General features: G+C 35.1%; 1 long non-coding RNA gene across 1 annotated transcript; it reads left to right on the forward strand.

Annotated features, from left to right (window-relative positions):
- Positions 1-5,171: 5,171 nt before the first annotated feature.
- Positions 5,172-9,993, forward strand: LOC149782602 (uncharacterized). The gene is made up of 2 exons (XR_016414413.1): positions 5,172-6,805; positions 6,911-9,993. It is a non-coding gene; the product is annotated as an uncharacterized LOC149782602 (long non-coding RNA).
- Positions 9,994-11,092: the final 1,099 nt, after the last annotated feature.

The raw sequence follows: 11,092 nt of genomic DNA on the forward strand, positions 1-11,092 counted from the left end.
AGTACAACTACTACATCATGCAATTGGGGGCCCCAAGTGGTCCAAAGCGCTCTCTGTTACGGATCACTGCCATCTCACCTCTGTCTGCGCCAGTTCGAGTCTCAGATTCAGCCAATGTGGGTATGTGAGAAAGCTTGCCAGTAGCTTCTCGTGGGTCGGTGGTTCTTTCCCGGGTTCTTCCTCCACCAATAATACTGGCTGCCATGTATAGCCTATCGTGTGCTGAAAAATGGCATTGAACCCCACAACAACAACAACAACAGCAACAACATGCAATTATAGTCATTGTCATAGGTGTAATACAGCTACAACAGCATACAATTATAGTCATTGTCATAGGTGTAATACAGCTACTACATCATGCAATTATAGTCACTGTCATAGGTGTAATACAGCTACTACAGCATACTATTATAGTCATTGTCATAGGTGTATTACAGCTACTACAGCATGCTATTATAGTCATTGTCATAGGTGTAGTACAACTACATCATGCAATTATAGTTATTGTCATAGGTGTAATACAGCTACAACAGCATACTATTATAGTTACTGTCATAGGTGTAATACAGCTACAGCATACTATTATAGTCATTGTCATAGGTGTATTGCTACTACAGCATACTATTATAGTCTTGTCATAGGTGTAGTACAACTACTACATCATGCAATTATAGTCATTGTCATAGGTGTAAAACAGCTACAACAGCATAGTATTATAGTCATTGTCATAGGTGTATTGCTACTACAGCATACTATTATAGTCATTGTCATAGGTGTAATACAACTACTTCAACATACTATTATAATCATTGTCATAGGTGTATTACAGCTACTACAGCATACTATTATAGTCATTGTCATAGGTGTAATACAGCTACAACAGCATACTATTATTGTCATTGTCATAGGTGTATTACAGCTACTACAGCATATTATTATAGTCATTGTCATAGGTGTATTGCTACTACAGCATACTATTATAGTCATTGTCATAGGTGTAATACAACTACTTCAACATACTATTATAATCATTGTCATAGGTGTATTACAGCTACTACAGCATACTATTATAGTCATTGTCATAGGTGTAATACAGCTACTACAGCATACTATTATAGTCATTGTCATAGGTGTATTACAGCTACTACAGCATACTATTATAGTCATTGTCATAGGTCTAGTACAGCTACTACAGCATACTATTATAGTCATTGTCATAGGTGTATTGCTACTACAGCATACTATTATAGTCATTGTCATAGGTGTAATACAACTACTTCAACATACTATTATAATCATTGTCATAGGTGTATTACAGCTATTACAGCATACTATTATAGTCATTGTCATAGGTGTAATACAGCTACAACAGCATAGTATTATAGTCATTGTCATAGGTGTATTAAAACTACTACATCATACTATTATAGTCATTGTCATAGGTGTAATACAACTACTACAGCATACTATTATAATCATTGTCATAGGTGTAGTACAACTACTGCAGCAATATATGGTCTCTCACTTGATGTAGATTTAATTAGATTACAGGAAGAACTGAAGGAATGAGAGAATCATGGATGGACTAAGAGTTGAAGAGACATGATTACAATACATCTGCAATAAGTAGGATTCTGTTTAAAATGTTATATTTTCCGTTGCTTTAGAATATTTTATTCCTAATAAAATGTTGCCATTGATTTCTTTGCAGGAGCTCTGGCACCAGAGTATACTGAATGACCCCTGCCAGTTAAATTCCATTTTTGAACCAGGAGTTGATCACCTTCATGGTCGAATCACTTTCATGGTTGAAGAAAAGCAGTTACATAAGGTAAGATATTGAATAGCTGAGCTCTTAAGTAAAATGATTGTTATTTGCGTATTTTTTACTTATGATGGGTGAAATATTGCTATTTGGTCGTTGGTTATTATAATGGGTAAAATATTTGGTTGGGAAGTATTTCTTATTTTTTGTCAGTGTAAAATCCAGCAAAGGTATGAAAGTTATTGACTAGATCTTGTGCTGATTGGGAGATAAATATGTAAAATATGTAATACCTGTGTTTTGGAAGTCTCCCCTTGCTTCATTACTCCGGAATGATAGTCCAAGCCAGTTGAATAATTTTGAAGCCTAGTTTCAGTTCAACAGCCCAGATAATGCAGTTCATTGTAAAACTTAGCTTTCAGAGTTTTTTCTCCTTGTTAAAAGTCACTAATTATTGTTTTTCTTTCTGAAATAGTTTTATAGCTTCTAAAAATGTGGACATATATATATATATATATATATATATATATATATATATATATATATATATATATATATATATATATATACATATATATATATATACACACACACACACCTTTGCTAAAATTGGACTTCTCTGTGAACTGGAAATGACCAGTCAGCAAGCTCATCTTTTACACAGAAAACTTCCATTTGGTATGAAACATGCAGATGATGACAAGTGTTGGGGCCCTCCTGGTCATAATTAGGTTTGAAAAAATAATGAATGAACTGGCTAAGTTCTGCTATTTTTTTAAATATATCATTATGCATTTTGTTCATTAAATTCGTAGAGGGTGCAAAAACAAATGGGGAGGTATATTCAGACTATAAAGACCTTGTTGTGAGAGGGTTCTTTATATAAATATTAATATCGTCAGCATGAACATATCTGCCATATAATAGGAAATGGGTTCTGATTAATGGCCCTGTTGTGAGGGAGTGCTTTATATTAATACTAGGATCAATGTCAACATAAATAGATAATTTCAATATTTGAACATTTAAAATTTTGAAAGCAAGATGAATGAAAATGTGCTTTTGTGTGTTGACAGCACTTTGAGGCAGTGGGCTTATTACAAAATGACTGAAGTTCTGCTTTTTGGGTTGTTTGTTTTTTTTAGCTCATCTGGTCAAGGAATAGATGAGTTTATGGTATGGCCTGTTGTCCATCCATTAGCATAAAATTCTTATCACTACTCCTAAACTTCTTGGAGATTACCTTATACACATTAATCCAATGGTCTGGTTGGTTTGAAAGCAAAATGGTGCCACTTTGATAACCGGTATGGCCATCATAAACCCATTTGAAAATATTTAATGGAGATTCAGTTTGACATTGGTTTTATAACAGAAGACATTTTATGATGTCTGTTTAGCCCTAAATTAAATTTATAATTTAGACAATAAAGAAACCACTCATAAGGTCATATTCACAGTAAGTCTGATGAGAAATATTGGGTTCTTTATGTTATTTCATGACTTCATAGCTGGACAAATCATTGAGGTCATTGATACTGCACAGAGCATTGTCCATCTTTGCTAGCCAAGGTACCAATATTTTAACCCTATTTATTTTTTGGCGTATCGAGTCAATATTTCTGTGCTTCGGGTCTGTGAATTTCATTGGATGTTGCATTCAATCAAAATTACCTTGTTCAAATTGGAACACTGTTCCTACATGATCAAGACAAGAGGAGCACACAATTGTTGTTGTTGTTGTGGGGTTTACACCATTTGTCAGCACAAGATAGGCTATACATGGTGGCCATCATTAATGGTGGAGGAAGAACCTGGGAAAACCCTGAAAAGAACCACTGACCCAAGAGAAGCTACCCACATAGGCTGAACCCGGCAGAGGTGAGATGGCAGTGATCCGTAACGGTGAGCGCTTTAGACCACTTGGCCCGAATGGACTGATAAAGAAGCAATTTTCCACTGCCGGTCCATGTTTGCACAAATACTTTTCACTCAGATACACCTGTAATGGCTTCACTCTGGTACATTGTCATACTTTTGATGTTAAACTTGCGAAGTTTCCTTTAAGTTAATTGCCTCTGCCATTTTTGGCTGATGCACAATGCACCATGCTTTTGGTTTGTTGGCATTACATACTTATGGAGTCAGGTCATAAAATCCAATTGATGTCACTAGGACAAAGCACCAATATATTTGTTTGATCCACCAAGGTGTAGATAGGGTTGTCATATCGAAACCTTGACTAGCAAAGTTGAGCGCCATCCAACACAGGGCAAGTGGATAAAAAGTCAGCCATGGTAATCTTGCAGTCCAAGTTGAATGAAAGATCACTTTAAAATATTGGATGTAAAAACTGCATTATGTAAATAGTGTATCAAGAGTTTTACTGTGTCTGACATTCTTTTGTCTAAGAAAAATTACTCTTAGATTTTTTTGTATGAAGGGAGGAGAATGTGGTATGTTCCCTCTCTATATATGGTAAGATGTTTAAAATATTGGATTAAAATAATCAGATGATAAATATCCATATATTATGTTGAAAAGTTAGACAAAGTTGGTAGAGTCACATGGGCTACGAATATTTGAGATATGCTCAATATTACGCTTTTTTCAATATGGGCTTGGATACTTATGTATAATACAAGATGTTGGTGATGTAAAAAGATTTTATTTGGAGTTCACACAAAGGATTAGAAACATTAAATGTGGTCAGGGCCTGTTACTAATTCCTCAAAATGTTACCACTGTAGTTGGTATAAATCCCTGCTACAATGTGCGAAATACCTCTCATTCAGTATCCCTTTTAATTTTAAGATAACATTTAGTGCAACTAATGTGTTCAAGCCATACACTAATGATTCAAACAGGAAGAAGGGAAATATATTTGATGGAGCATTAAGATTTTGTGAACTGTGCAGGAGAAGAAATATAATAGAGGATTTTGTTTGCATTTGCCCAGAATATAATATTAATAAAAGAACTTATCTAAAAGATGCATATTACGTACAACCAAGCATTAAAAAAAATCATCTTGCTATGGTTAGCAGTGATATAGTTTGATTGTATAATTTATCACACTACTTGTACCGATCATTTGCTTGGAGATAGACTCTTTTATCTCAATCTGAATGAAAATGTTACTATTCAGAAATAAGTGTAGAAATAAATGTAGAAGTAGATCCAGAATTTATATCCAAACTTTATTAAAGAAAATGCAGCTTTCCAATTGTGTTTATCATAAATAGAATTTTGTGTTATGGGTTAGAGGTCTGCATTATTGAAATAAAGTGATTTGATTTGATGTATGTCAAGAGTTCTTGTACACTTGGCTTTCTCCTAAGAAAAATTACTCTTCTTGGATTAATTCTTATCAAGGGAGGTAATTCATCCATATTGCAGCCTTTCCTGGCTAACTACCAAACAGACAAGCCCATGGTGCCTTTTATGGTGGATGACTTGACTACAGTCATCAAATGCTTGATGCAGAAAGTTGTCAAGCCTGAAGTTTTGGACCAGGCAACCACACCAGAAAAGTTGCAAAGGATAGATTTAGAGAAGACCAATCTTGTGACATACAAGAAGGTGAACATGGTTTACTAGCTGAAGAAAAGTTCATAAGTGCAACCACGAGTGAAAAGGAAGTAATGGAGTTCAGAATGGAATGTATGGCATTTGTGATTGAAGTGTTGAAAAAGTTTACTGTGAAATCCCCAATAACTTATTCTTTGCTCAGAAATATGGTATCCTTGTGTCCAAGGCAAATGGCCAGACATAACAAATCTCAGCAGGGACAAATTTAAGAAACTTATGAAGTTGATTATTGCAACAAAAAGATTCAATGTGCTTGATGGTGAAGTCATCCTGCAACAATATAATGACTTTCTTGACAGTATAATTGTTATTGGTAATGATAAGTTTATAGGCTTTGATCGATACAAGGACAGACTGGACTAATTTTTTTGTGGAGCACATGTCAGATGCTAGGTATGGGAAGCTGCTGGAGATTGTTACACTCCTGTTGACCCTCTCCCATGGATGAGCAACAGTAGAGTGTGGCTTTTTTGTGAACAAGAAAGAAGAGTGTGAAAATTTAAAGGGGCAAAGCATAGTTGCACAAAGGATCATATGTGAATATGTTAGAAATGTGGGAGGAGTACTGAATGTTCCAATCACCAGTCAGCTTCTTCTAAGTGCAGCTTCAGCAAGACAGAAGTATGAAACTTATTTAGAGAAGGAGAGGGAAAAGAAGCAGTGTGAGTGTGTGAAGAGGAAAAGAATGCATGCTCTTGATGACAATGAAGATCTGAAAAGAAGAAAAAGGCAGGCCAGATTAGATTATGAACTTGTGAAGAAAGCAGATGAACTGTCTTTAAAAGCAGAAAAGGCACTAAGTGGCAACATCTTGTACAGGCCAATGCTAATAGAAAAAGAGCTGAGGAGAAACTTGGAATTTATGAAGGTCTTTGCAATAAGCTGGATGCTAGGATAAGGGAGCTGAAGATAAATTAAGTACAGAAGAAGAACTTGATAATAAACTTTTTGTTAATTTGACTTCTTGTTTATTGTACATTTGTTAATGAACTTTATTGGGAGAGGAAAATGCAATTCCATGAGCAACAAGTCATTCTGAAGGTTGTTCCAAATGTAGTTATCTATGGTGACTTGAATTTTGTCATATTTTACCTGTTTGAACTGGGGCCCCGAGTGGCAGAGTGGTCTAAAGCGCTCTCCGTTACGGATCACTGTCATCTCACCTCTGTCTGCGTGGGTTCGAGTCTAGAATTCGGCCAATGTGGGTATGTGAGAAAGCTTGCCAGTAGCTTCTCGTGGGTCGGTGGTTCTTCCCGGAGTTTTCCCGGGTTCTTCCTCCACCATTAATACTGGCCGCCATGCATAGCCTATCGTGTGCTGAAAAATGGCGTTAAACCCCACAACAACAACAACAACAACCTGTATGAACCCTGTTATGTGCAATTGGTTGGGCATTATATGCAGTGGATGTGTCATATGCAGTCATTTTGTCATTATATGCAGTATGTTGGGCATTATATGCAGTGGTTTTATCATCATATGCAGTGGTTTTGATATTATATGCAATAGGTTTGGCATTGTTTACAGTAAGTTGGGCATTAAATGCAGTAGGTTGGGCATTATATGCAGTGGTTTTGTCATATGCAGTAGGTTGGGTATTATATGCAGTGGCTTTTTCATTATATGCAGTAGGTTGGGCATTAAATGCAGTGACAATGACATTATATGCAGTGTTTTTGTCATATGCCGTAGGTGGGGCATTATATGCAATGGGTTTGTGATTGTATGCAGTAGGCTGGGCATTATATGCAGAGGTTTTGTCATTACATGCAATAGTTTGGACATTATATGTAGTGGTTTTTTTATATGCAGTTGGTTGGGCATTATATGTAGTGGTTGTTTTTATATGCAGTTGGTTGGGTATTATATGCAGTGGTTTTGTGATTATATGCAGTAGTTGGTCATTATATGCAGTAGTTGGTCATTATATGCAATGGTTTTGTCATTATTTGCAGTAGGTTGGGCATTATATGCAGTGCCCATGACAATATGTAGTGACCATGACATTATATGTAGTGACCTTAACATTATATACAGTGACCATGGCATTATATGCAGTGATCATGACATTATATGCAGTAGGTTTTGTCGTATGCGGTGTTTTTTTCATTATATGTGGTCGGTTGGGCATTATATGCAGTGACCATGACAATATATGTAGTGACCATGACATTATACATAGTGTCCATGACATATGCTGTGACCATGACATTATATGCACTCTTTTTGTAATTATATATACTAGGTTCGGCATTATATACAATGCCCATGGAAACCAACTGAATTCATTTGTTCTGTTCATCCATTTGAATTACTAGAAGACAGAGAGACTTATTGGATTAAAAAGTTGCATACAGTAATAATTTTTAATTGGTTTTATTTTACAAGAAGAAATTGAGAAAGAATTTATGCTGCCATTATAACCTACAAGAGCAAAGCAAGACAAGTGCCTAATTGTATACAATTTTTGTTTTCTGTTGCCTGAACATATATGCATAGACCACTTTGTCTTCTTTACAGCAACCACACATAAATGTTGTACCCTTAGATTAAGGATCAGGTCCTAGTGACATCGCTGGTAGTAAAAATGACATGTTCTATTTATGCAGAGAAAGGGATCATTTATATATAGTCTGGGAAAGAAGACAACGACACCAGTTTTAATAGACAATGTAGTAGCTACGTGCTTTTAGTTTTCTTTCTCCACTAGTTTCACTGTGTGTGAGTTTGCATTCACAAGTTGACATGTGTAAATTATTCATGTAAGCAATATCAGTTCCACTGTGGTCTCTTGTTCTTAGATATATCATGTTATAAAGTATTTTATTGCAGTGTATTTGACTTTCATTGGTTTCATCATATTTATGCTGGATTTATTAATGTAGATAATATAAATAGTAAATAAATTCATTCCAATTTCCACCAGTCTTGTTAAACATGACAAGGTTTATGTAATTCTCCAGTGTCTTGTTGAATAGTTTGTTTGATTGTTACATTCAAGCTTGATGGAGCATTGATCTTTCTTCTAGTAGCATGGAGTTTAATTGGATTGACAGCTACTTTGTTTAAAGCTCTGAACCTGCTGGATAAAAATTCTGTCTAGTGATAAATGAAAGGTACGATTAAGTTCTGACTTCACAAGGTGATGAAAATTCAGATAATATTTTCAAAGATTGTGAATGTGTTGATCTTAAAGGTCATTAAAAGATGAATCTACAGTATGAGAAGAACTTCTTGCTTGTACTATAAATCAATACAGACATACAACTGCTTTGATTGGGAGGGAGTGTTTTGGATAAGTATTTAAACTCCTTATCTCGTGGTTTGCATATAAATCTCCTACATCTTGACTGAAATGATTATGCTGTACTTAAACTTTGAAATTTGTGTTTATGTATAAATGATTTTGTGTTTTTTAAATTGCTTTTATTTCAAAGTTACATTGTTGTTACATGCTTAGACATTTTCCATCATAGACAGAAATTATTTTGTTTCTGCAAGAAACATCACATGTATCTTATTTCTTGCTGTTTCTTGAATCTGACCTCAGTGATACTCAACCCGACCCCAAAATGCCTTTAAAAGAAAGTGGCTGTGCTAATTTTTAATTGAAACAATAGCCACCTATGTTACGGCCAGATTGTGTACCTGAAATGTTTACTTTGTTGTTCAGTTTTGTGATTTTGATAACAAAGGCTGTCTGTTTAACTAGTGCTCAATCATAAAGGTATATGGTGGGTTTTTAATATTTTTCTCTTAAAATTTATGTGCAATGTTGCACAGTCTAGGGCTTTCAGAAATAAAATTATTTCTTTGTCTTTGTGTAGAAGAGAAAAAAAGTCAGATCAAAAGTCAGGCAGCTTATGGATTTTATTCCATGGATGAGGGCTGCATCCTGATACATCATTTGGGGGGTAGGGGCATTAATGATTAGGGAGGGGGAAGGGACTTTGTGGGGTTGAAAAACCAGTGGTGGGTTTTGGGTTTTCCCCTCAGAGTTCCTGCATTTTAAGTGTTTCCAGGATATACTTACTATTGGAAATGTTCCTGTTATTTTGCACTCATTAAGGGATTGTGGCAGCTTATATTCATTATGGCTGAAGCAATAACTGACTTTTAAGTATTGTTTTTAAGTCTCCACTTGAATGGGTGATCATTACAATGGGGTCTTTACCAAGTCTTGAATGAAAATGGTGCCAGTCATAACTCCAATATTGCTGCCATGTCGACATTCTTAGAAATCTTGGTGGCACGATTCCCTATGAATGGATCATCATTGTACCATGAGGGTTTTGACTAAAAGACTTCTGGTCGTCGTGTCTGCTTTGTCCTAAATCAAAATGGTGCCAAGTTGGCATCCAGTATGTGTACCACAGCAGCTACTGTATATACTCGTGTATAAGCCCATTCGCATATACGCTGACCCCCAAACTGAACAGGTATAAACACTAAAAAGTGCATGACCTGCATATAAATCGACCTACAACTCCGAGACATCTCAAGATGCATGAGGTAAGTTTTAAATGCATATATTTAAGCAAACTTATATTTTAAAAATTTACATGTGTACTTATCTTGATGTTGGCGTGCATGATTATTAAAATGAAATGGTATAAACTTCTTTGAAAAAGTAATTTATTTAATTTCTGTTTTCTTATTGTTTCTGCCTAATCTAGATTTGTGTATAATTTGATCTTACGATGACAAGAATTTAGCAATCGGAAGTTGCTGTAACACTACCTTTACCTTTTGACTCGATTATTGTTTATGCATTATTTCATTGGACATTTTATATCAGTGCACCGGTAAATACGTTTTTACTTTGCTTTGAAATTGTAAATACCTAACTCATTAAAATGTAATCCCAGTATGACAACACAACAAACAAAAAATACGGTTTGAAGCACATACCCTAAAAGCTGATTTGTAGTTTGCTTTGATGTAAGCGACCTTACACCATACCTGTCAACTTTCATGCCAGAGAGGGGAAAAACTCTAGATTTTGGGGTCGCTCCACGCCTACCTCCCGGTTTCATATCTTCGATTTTTGCAGAGAACTCATGACTATTGCATTATGACTTCGATTTTCATTTCTTTTAAAGAAGAAAGTCCTACATGTTCTGTTGTATCACCTGTGAATTATTGTTGTGACAAAATAATTACTAAAAAGAATTCGCTTTTTTTCACTAAATAGAATATTATGTTTAAACATTATTCACATAAATGAATGATTTTTTTACATCTACAATAATAAAAAAATAAAAAGAATAAACCAGAACAAAAACGTAAACCACAACAAGAAAATCGTCCACAATTAATTTTAATCCCAAGAATGATCATTACAAATGCTGTAACTCCATATGCTATAGCGCCATTCCCACAAAAGAAACATACACGAGTCAGCACCTGGCATTTGTATACCGTAGAAATGAAAATACTTACCACACAGCAAATGTGTCCTAAAAAACTAATTCAGACTACATGTTTTATAATAAGCAATACCAAATGCTTTGCAAGTTGATAATAAGGGAATATGGTCGGATCTACAAATAGGGGAAAATAGTTGCCACATGTGCGGTACCATGAGGCTGGCAATTTTGGAACCTTTAGTTCAACAGAATTGGGAATCCTTTATTTGCCAAGCAATTACTGGTGCTTGCATAACACACAATAGTGTAGAACGTGTTTTTTTTAAATTATGGCAGAGGGCCAATCATTTTAACAAAATAGTTG

This window comes from Sinohyriopsis cumingii, chromosome 15 (genome assembly GCF_028554795.1).
Source record: "Sinohyriopsis cumingii isolate HCF-2022 chromosome 15, ASM2855479v2, whole genome shotgun sequence".
Lineage (NCBI taxonomy): Eukaryota > Metazoa > Mollusca > Bivalvia > Unionida > Unionidae > Sinohyriopsis > Sinohyriopsis cumingii.